The sequence below is a fragment of the Rhinopithecus bieti genome, unplaced genomic scaffold, assembly GCF_001698545.2.
Source record: "Rhinopithecus bieti isolate Rb0 unplaced genomic scaffold, ASM169854v2 scaffold_12049, whole genome shotgun sequence".
Lineage (NCBI taxonomy): Eukaryota > Metazoa > Chordata > Mammalia > Primates > Cercopithecidae > Rhinopithecus > Rhinopithecus bieti.
This window is the reverse complement of record NW_016807278.1, coordinates 2,228,508-2,237,984: the sequence shown is the minus strand read 5'-3', so window position 1 is coordinate 2,237,984 and position 9,477 is coordinate 2,228,508. Positions and strand designations below refer to the sequence as shown.

Genomic DNA, 9,477 nt, shown 5'->3' with positions numbered 1-9,477 from the left:
TTCAGGGTGGGTCCAAGGTATGAATTCCAAATCCAGTACTCCTTCACTTTATCACAATTAAATCACAAATGAAAGAATTGTGCCTTATGAATGAAACCAAGCAGGTCCACTCTCCACTTGGCTTCTGGTCTTTATTCCACTGCGGTGAAGAAAGGAGCCCAGGCTCCCAAGGATATTCCAGCGGCTGCCCATACTGTTTGTGCCAGGCAGTGCAGGTAAAGAAGTGCTGGAATCCAGCCCTAGAATAGGCCCCCATTCTAAACTAAGGCTCATATCCTACAGGCACCATCTTCTATGCAGACCATGGGATCTAGGGACTCAGACCCTTGGAAAAGTACTAAGAACAGGATGTCTTCCAGACCATGACCTAATTGCTTGTTCTGGAAGTCCTGGCTTCTCTCCATCTCCCCCATCTCTCTTCCTCTCCGCCAGGTAACATCCTTTAGTCCTTACACTGAGTGCACATCGAGGAAGCTTGTAACCTAGCAACTGCCACTTAAGATTCCCTGAGTCACCTGTGGTTTCCACTGCCTGGGCTGAGTGCACCAAGATGGGGCCTTAAGGAGTGCCAGGCAGGGGGCCGGGCGCGGTGGCTCAACCCTGTAATCCCAGCACTTTGGGAGGCCGAGACGGGTGGATCACGAGGTCAGGAGATCGAGACCATCCTGGCTAATACGGTGAAACCCTGTCTCTACTTAAAATACAAAAAACTAGCCGGGCGACGAGGCGGGCACCTGTAGTCCCAGCTACTCAGGAGGCTGAGGCAGGAGAATGGCGTAAACCCGGGAGGCGGAGCTTGCAGTGAGCTGAGATCCGGCCACTGCACTCCAGCCTGGGTGGCAGAGCAAGACTCCGTCTCAAAAAAAAAAAAAAAAAAAAAAAAAAAAAGGAGTGCCAAGCAGAGGGAGAATGTCCAGTGACTCCTTTGATCCCTCCCCACCCTATTCTAGTGTGTAACCATTTTTCTGGGCAGGAAGTTCTTCCTCATGTCAAATCTAAATCCTTCTTGCTCTAAAATCTTGCATAACATTGAGCCAGTGTTTCTCTTTTGCCTTAAAAGGGGTTTGCGTTTTTAGGCTGGATGAGGTGGCTCATGCCTGTAATCCCAGCACTTGGGGAGGCTGAGGCGTGTGGCTATATGATCCCAGGAGTTCGAGACCAGCCTCAAACACATAGCGAGACCCTGGCTCTATAAGAAATAAAAGTTATCCGAGCTTCGTGGCACATAATCCTAGCTACTAGGGAGGCTGAGGTGGGAGGATCACTTGAGCCCAGGAAGTAGAGGCTTCAGTGAACCAAGATTGTGCCACTGCACTCCAGCTTAGGTGACACAGCAAGACCCTGTCTCTCTTAAAAAAAAATAAAAGTGTTAGATTTTTTGCCTTGGTCACAAGGTAGGGTGGGAGGTTGGGGAATTAGGGGAGGGAAAAGTCATAAAAGCCTCTAAAGATTAGGCCTTTGGTGCTGTGGAGTCTTTATTATAGATATTGATGCATCAATCAAACTTGGGGATGCTCAGCCCCAGAAAAAGTCACTCAGTACATTTTGTTTTTTTTTTTTTTTTTTTAAGATGGGGTCTTGCAATATTGCCCAAGCTGGATTTGAACTCCTGGGGTCAAGTCATCTTTTTGCCTCAGCCTCCTGAGTAGCAGGGATTACAGACATGCACCACCTTGACAGGCTCAGTAAGTCTTGGATTTGTTAAGGTCTAATTTACATACAATGAAATGCACAGTTTTACTCAGTCTCTGTTGTCTGGTAGGCATTCAGCAGGATCCTGCCTTCACCAAACTGCGGTACCTTAGGGGAAATTGGGGTGTTGTGGGGACAGTTTCTTCCCAATAAACCAGGCAGATTCTCGGTGTGGCAGGCCATGGATGCAGTAACTGTGTGAAGGGTTTCAAGGTCTGGTGGAATTTCAAGTGTAGTGAACATTTTGGGGGGATAGGAGGAAAGAGGAGTTGTTTAGTGATTAGTTGCTCCTTAGCCCTCCCTAGAAATACTCTGTACCGGAGTGCGCTCTGCAGGGAACCATGCTGGCTGGAGGCGCACACCAGGAACTCCCCGAGGCCAGGATCACCTTCTTTATGCAGTTTTCTTTCTGCAGCACCCCACAGACCATGAGATCAGCATCAGATAGGCTGGATCTGAATCCTGGTGCAGCCACCTCCTAGCTGTGTGACTATGCACAAGTCACTTACGTCCTTGAATCTGAGTGTCCTCATCTGTGAAAAAGGGAATAAGAAAATCTACTTTCTAGAGTTGTAGGAAGAAGGAGGTGCCAGGCATAGTTCCTGGGCATGTGGCAGGTACCTCATAAAGACTAGTGTCTTTCTTCCCTTTGCGATGGCAAGTTTCTGTACCTCTGACTTTCAGGGTAGTGTGTCCCCCAAAGCAGGGGCCGGTTTCACAAGATAGGCAGCCTTACCAGGGCCCACACCCTCCTGTAGCCAATCACTTCTGGGCCTGTGTCTTAGACCGGATATCTTTTCTCCTAGCTAGCTGAAATCTCATCTGCTGCAACCTAAATTGCATTCTAATCTGGAGAACAGCTGTGCCCTTCCTTTAGCTAATCACCTTCTCATTCCTTACCAGAAGCGTGGTCCTTATTCAGGGAGTGGGGAGTGAGGCTGACTCATCCAATTAGGACTGAGGCTGCCAGCAGACCAAGGAAAGGGTAGTTCCTCCCCCAGCGTAGAGAAGACTCATTACGGCCTCCTCCCCACCAGTCCCAACATCAGCCCAGAGGAAGGATTTAGAGCTCACGTGGACTTGATGGGAGATGGCATGACACAGTTGCCAGCAGTCAGAACCAGGATCTGTATGTGTTCACGTGGCACTGCTGCCCTGCAGGTGGAGGGCTGGAGTCCTGCAGAATGGCCTTAGCTATTCAAGTTCCCTTCCTGACCACGCAGCCTTGATTGGAGAGTTGAATCAGCCACATTCCTTCAGCTATCTGCCCTGCTCCCTCCCGCTCCAGTGCTTAGCTGGTGCCTGGAACCTAGAGAGGCTTAGTGAATATCCGTTAAAGAATGCATCTGTTCATCTGTAAGCACCTTCCTGCCTACTTAGGTAAAATTGGGACATTGGAAAGTGGACCCCAGATATGGGATGATGAGTGAAGGGAGGGGGTCATCTTCGTTTTCAGATTCAGGAGTTGCACAATGTAGAGAAGAAAGGGTTGGAAAACCGCACACTCCTCTGCTGTTTAGTGCGTGTGGGAAGGGATGCTTCTCAAAGACCTCAGCTACTTCCCTGTGCTTATTGAGGAAGTCGTAAGAGGAAATGGGGCTTACAATAAAGCCTGAGGATTTGAGTTATAAACAAGGAAGAATTTCCTGACCAGCAGTGTCAGAAACTTGAAACACCCGCATGAGGTGAGGTGAGAGGCCACGGAGCCACCTCCTCCTCTATTGCCACCCGGTGCATACTAGAAAGACACAGGACAGTCAGAAGACCTCTGCTACATCGTGTTACAATGTAGGCTATGACCTCCAGCCTACGTTTTGTTGTAACCAGGCTGTGAACTATGGGCAAGTCATATCCATTCTGGTACCTGTCAAATTAGAAGGAAGGAAGGTGAAGAAGAGAGCAGCTGGGGTCCCTCCCAGCTGTAGTGTTCTGTACTCCTGGGGTGCTATACAGGCTGGGGAGCCCTAGAGAAAGAAGCATTTAGCCATAGTGACAAAGCAGCAGATTCTAGAACGAACATCCTCACATTCTACCAGGTGATACAATCACAGAGGTCTGGCCCCACCAGCTCTCACAAGCGCTGCCAGCTACCCCAGGTCCAGTCACCAGTGAGGACTTTATCAGGGCTTCCCCTGGCCACCCTCTCTTGCTACCACCACCCTCCTTTCTCCCCAATCAGCCCAGGACAAGGGGATGCCTTGTGACAGCTGCAGCTGTGGCAAATGGGCTGGCTCCCTGTAGACCTTGGGCACCCACCTGGATGCCTTATCATGCTTCCTGTTGGGTTCTGACCTTTCTGGGGTGCCTGCTTCCAGGAGAGTATGCAAGGGTTGCAGAGGACGCAAGGGCTCAGGTCATCCTGACCTGGCTCTTTCTCTAAAAGTGAAAATGCACCCATTTGTCCCAGGTCATCAGGCTGGGGCCCTTAGGGGGCCTAATCTTCACCCCATCTCATGAGGAGGACAGCAGAGCCTTTATGGGGGCAGCTCTGCAGAGGAGAAGAGGCTATAGGCTGGGGAAGGCTGTAGCAGACCACTCAGATGCAGCTCTTTAAATGCCCATTAGTAAGTTAATATTGCCATTTCCAAAGTCAGCAGCATCCTCCATTCTTCTTAATTAAAAAGAGCTCCATGTCCTGGCAGAGCTGAGAGAGGGCTCTGAATGATTTACACACCAGCCCTGCTGCTTCCAGCTGGGAAATCAGCAAGGAAGATTGATTGGCAGATGGGCCAGCCTGCCTGTCACGATGGCGTGCGTGCCTGCGTGTGCATGTGTGTGTGTGCATGCATGTGTGTGTGTGTGTGCGTGCATGTGTGTGTGTGCTGAGGCACTGGGAGCTGGCTCTCCTGCTGGCAGGCTCTGAATGAGCAGGGCCTCAGACCCACAGTCCAGCCCATGGAGCTCTGTAAGCCTAGAGATAGGGCCTGCTAGAAACAAAAGGCTAAACAAAAGGCTGGCCTGCTCGCTCACCCTCTTCCTAGCAAAACTGCCTTATCTGGAAGACAAAAGCTCATTTGTTGTCTCATCCCCACCCAGGAGAGAAGGGGTCACTCCCCGAAGATTCCTCTTGTTTCCATGTACAGATTCCTCACTTGGTACATAGCATATATTGGACTTTTATTTGATCATCACTGCTCACTTTAAGAGGAGACTTTCTCAGGTGGGCGCGGTGGCTCACGCCTGTAATCCCAACACTTTGGGAGGCCAAGGTGGGTGGATCACCTGAGGTCGGGGGTTTGAGACCAGCCTGATCAACGTGGAGAAACCCCATCTCTACTAAAAATACAAAAATTAGCCGGGGATGGTGGCGCATGCCTGTAATCCCAGCTACTCGGAAGGCTGTGGCAGGAGAATTGCTTGAACCCGGGAGTTGGAGGTTGCAGTGAGCCGAGATGGTGCCATTGCACTCCAGCCTGGGCAATAAGAGCGAAACTCCGTCTCAAAAAAAAAAAAAAAAGAGGCTTTCTCATGGCCCGCCTCCCGCCTCTCCTTCCTTGCCTCCCTCCTAACTCCAAATTTTGTCTGACCCTGACATCCAGCAGGATCCAAGACTCTGGGCCCTTTATGGGGCTGAGAAGGGGATGATGAGGTTCACAGTTTAGGCTGTTCAGGCTGGCATGACACTCTGCCTGGGCCCTCCAAAGAGCTGGGAAGTGAGATCAGTCACCCTGAAAGGTCCCAGGCCTCTTTGCCTCTCTCACCAGGCCTTGGGGCAGCCTTGTTGTCCGTCCCATGCCTCTACTCACCTCTAAGAGCCCACCAGCCTCCCTGGGCGCCAGAGAGGGAGGTCCCGCTCACTCTCCAGATGGAAGGAAGTGCCTGGTCACTGGGGCAGGACCTGTACAGAGGTAGGGAGTGGCTTTTGCTCTCTCCTCACCTCTCCCCTTCTCCTCTGGCACTTTACTTTACACACACACACACACACACACCCCTTGTCCCCAGAGAAAGGACCAGGCAGAGGCACACTGGAGAGGAGGGGGTGGGGACTGGAGCACAGGCATCATCCAGTGCTTTGCTTTCAACCCCGCTCCCTAGGGAGATGGCAATCTGCCACAGCAGCAAGGTTACCATCTGGCATGCTGACCTGTGCTCTCTGTGCTGGAGACAGGAGAGGCGGGGGACCTGTGATGGGCTGGCTGCGAGTGCGTTGTGTGTATGTGTGTCTAAGAAGCCATGAGAGTCCGGAAAGGTGAGAACCAGGCCAAGCTTTGGGTGAATCAAAGGATCTGCCTGTCCTCATCACTCGGCACTCCCAGGGCTGGTGGATGTGTACCTGAGGATCCTAAGGAGCCGCAGGGAGCCTGCCTTCACTTCTCTCCCAGTGAAGGAAGGAGTGGCAGGGCCTTGGCCCTTGAGCATCCTCCTATAGTCTGTCACCAGGAGAATGTGGCTGCCTGCTTAGCACCCAGGAACTGCCAGTCCATCCCCGCACATCACTAGGCAAGAAACAGAGTGACACTTCTATTCACACCCAGACCTAACAACTGCCCCCACGAGGAACCACTAGGGATCCCGTGTGTCCTTTGTTCCTCTCTAGTCCTGGCCCAGAAAGGACTATTTTCTTCCTTGGATGACATCTCTCTGCTTTGGTCTCAGTCTTGGAAGTTATGTTCTGAGACATTCCTTGATACAAGTCCCCCCTAAATCACAGGTTCTACCTCAGTGCAGGAGACAGCGAACTATGACGAGGGCCAACCCTGGCCTGCTGCCTGTTTCTGTATGGTCTGAAATCTAAGAACAATTTTTACATTTTTAAATGATTGGGGAAAAAAATCAAAAGAAAAATATTTTGGGATACATGAAAGTGATATGAAATTCACATTTCAGCATCTATAAATAAAGTTATATTGGAACACAGCCACACTCATTCATATACGTGTTGTCTATGGCGGCTTTCCCACTACAACAGCAGAGTGGAGTAGTTGCAACAGAGAGCGCATGGCCCGCAAAGCGTAAAATATTTACTATCTGGCCCTTTACAGAAAATGTTTGTGCCCTCCCCCGCACCTTAGGCTGTTTTAAGGGAACAAGGGGAATGCCACCTTATTCTTTTCGTTTTTTGTTTTCTTGTTTGCGTGATACAGGGTCTCTGTCGCCCAGGCTGGAGTGCAGTGGCACCATCATGGCTCACTGGGCCCAGTCGATCCTCCTGCCTCAGCCTCCTGAGTAGCTGGGACTATAGACACGCACCACTCTCAGCTTGCCACCTTGTTCTTGACAACATACTTCGCACCACCATGGCATGTTAAGTTGACACGGCAATATCTAGTGGCAATAAAGGAAATGAACATTTTGAGGGCCCTTCCTGTATACCAAGGACATTTTCTCTGTTTATCACATAATCTCTACAACAACCTTGAGAGAAACAAGCACTAAGAGGTCTATTTACATAATGAAGGAATGGTGAAGATTAGGAAACTCGCCAAAGCTATTAGAGTTAGGCAGAACAGGATCCTGGATTCAAACTCAGATCTGCGTAACCCCACAGCCCATATCCTCTCCAGGCCACCAGATTCTAAGATGACCACCAGCAGTCCAGCGAGGACCCACCCAAATGGCTGCTGGTTTGGGCTGCCACCATGAACAGGCAGGGCAATTGGAACTTAGGCTTTAGGGACCCAGGGCCCACCTCAGCTCCCTCTGCCTCAGAGCCTGGTCCTGAGCATGGGCCACAGGCAAGTCAACAACAGTGACGGCTCCACATCAGCGCCATCTCCCTTTTCTTGCCTTCTTCCTCAACCTTTGCTATCTATTTTCATCACCTTTTAGCTTTCCTTTGGGAAGATTAAATTTGCATTTAAATAGAAAACCTCTTGAATGACTCTGGTGTAACGTTAAGGTACTAATTACAAATTTATTCCTCTTTAAAAATTAAAGCACTTCAGTTCATCTCAGGGGTGATGGACAGCAGCAGAAATGCTTGGTATTGATGTGTCGTGAATATTGAGCTGTTTATTGCAAAGTGCTTACAATCCCCCACCAGCAGAGGGCAGACAGGAGATGTTCTCAAGACCTATGTGGGAGATGTCTTGGGAGCCTAAAATCTGCTAAAAATAAATATCCGAAAGCAGTAATCCTTGAGAGAAAATGGAAGATGGCCAGTGGGATGGAAGATGGCCAGTGGGATGGAAGCTGCTGGGGGTAGGGTGGGAGCACCCAGAAGTCCTCAGGTTGCCAGTTTGCTCAGTTGCTTCTAAGTGTCTCAAGGCAGGTGCATACCTGTTGTATTCACCACTCTTTCCCATCAGCAAAACTAATGCCTGGCATTCAATGGGGACCCAAGAAATATTTGCTGAATGAATGAGTGAATGAGTGAATGAATGGATGAATAAGGCAATTAATCATGATGGGCAAGATCATTCATTCAACTACTATAGTGAGCCAGGCATTGCACTTGATAATTTACATAAGTCACTTTGTTAAATGATTGATTCCTTTGGATTTTTCCCAGGACCATGCAGATGACACACAAATTCTCCTTTCTCCTGAAGAATTGCACTTGGTATTTTACCTCCCGATTTCATAGGTGACAAAACAAACTCAGAGAGGTGAAGCAATTAGCCTCAGAGCACCCAGATCAATCTGAAGCTCAGCCAGGACCTGAATGCTGGTCTCAGGCTCTAAGCCTGGCTCTCTATAAAGTGTATCACTCCCCCTCATCCTGGTGCTGGGCTGGTTATTCCAGTGTTCACAGTGTCACACCCTAATCTTGGCCCTTGTCCTCAAGATGCTGGGAGCCCAAAGTCCAGTCCAGCCTCTCAGCCAGGCTTAATGTCTGGGCTCCAGCCAAACCACTCTATTGCCTGATGCCCAATAGGCCTTTCATTTCCTGCCTCCATGCTTGGCTTTGTGCTTTCTGCTTCATATGCTCCTTCCTGCTTGTTGACATCCTATTCATCCTTCAGGGCTTGGCCCGAATGCCGCCTCCTCCATGCCTTGCATGATCCCTGCAGGCAAGAACCATTTTTCCCTTTTCTTTTTTTTTTTTTTTTTTTTTTGAGACGGAGTCTCACTCTGTCGCCCGGACTGGAGTGCAGTGGCCGGATCTCAGCTCACTGCAAGCTCCGCCTCCCGGGTTTACGCCATTCTCCTGCCTCAGCCTCCCAAGTAGCTGGGACTACAGGCGCCCGCCACCTCGCCCGGCTAGTTTTGTATTTTTTAGTAGAGACTGGGTTTCACCGTGTTAGCCAGGATGGTCTCGATCTCCTGACCTCGTGATCCGCCCGTCTCGGCCTCCCAAAGTGCTGGGATTACAGGCTTGAGCCACCGCGCCCGGCCGGCCATTTTTCCCTTTTCTATAGAACTTCCTCTGTAACTGTGTTAGCATGATCATAACCACCACCCATTATTCTCAACACCACACTACATTCTTTACATATTTTGTATAATTTGAACCGCATAAAAAGTCAATAATAATAACAATAATAATAATCATTAACAAGTATATGGTGCTCATTATGTGTCATGAACTGATCAGAGTTTTATGTGTGTGTGAGTTGTGTGTGTGTATAATTTAGCCTATAAAGTAGGCACTATTATTATTGTCATTTTACAAAGGTGAAAACTGAAATTTAGAGAAGTTAAATGACTTGCCCATGGTCACACAACCAGAACAGGGATGTGAAATCCAGCTTGTCTGGCCCCAGAATCCCCATACCTATCTATGGAGATATTCTTTCTTACCAGGTGGTAAGCAATGGAAGGCAGGAACCATGTTATGTGCCATGGTCATCAAAGCACAATCCCTTCAGAGCCAAGTGTAGCAATGTGTGTGTACATAGTAGA

At 49.5% G+C, this 9,477-nt stretch overlaps 1 long non-coding RNA gene across 1 annotated transcript; it reads right to left on the bottom strand.

Moving 5' to 3' along the window:
* Positions 1 to 1,605: 1,605 nt before the first annotated feature.
* LOC108535175 (uncharacterized) lies at positions 1,606 to 3,648 on the bottom strand. Its single transcript, XR_001887149.1, has 3 exons — positions 3,557 to 3,648; positions 2,767 to 3,010; positions 1,606 to 2,225 (listed from the first exon to the last, which is right to left on the bottom strand). It is a non-coding gene; the product is annotated as an uncharacterized LOC108535175 (long non-coding RNA).
* Positions 3,649 to 9,477: the final 5,829 nt, after the last annotated feature.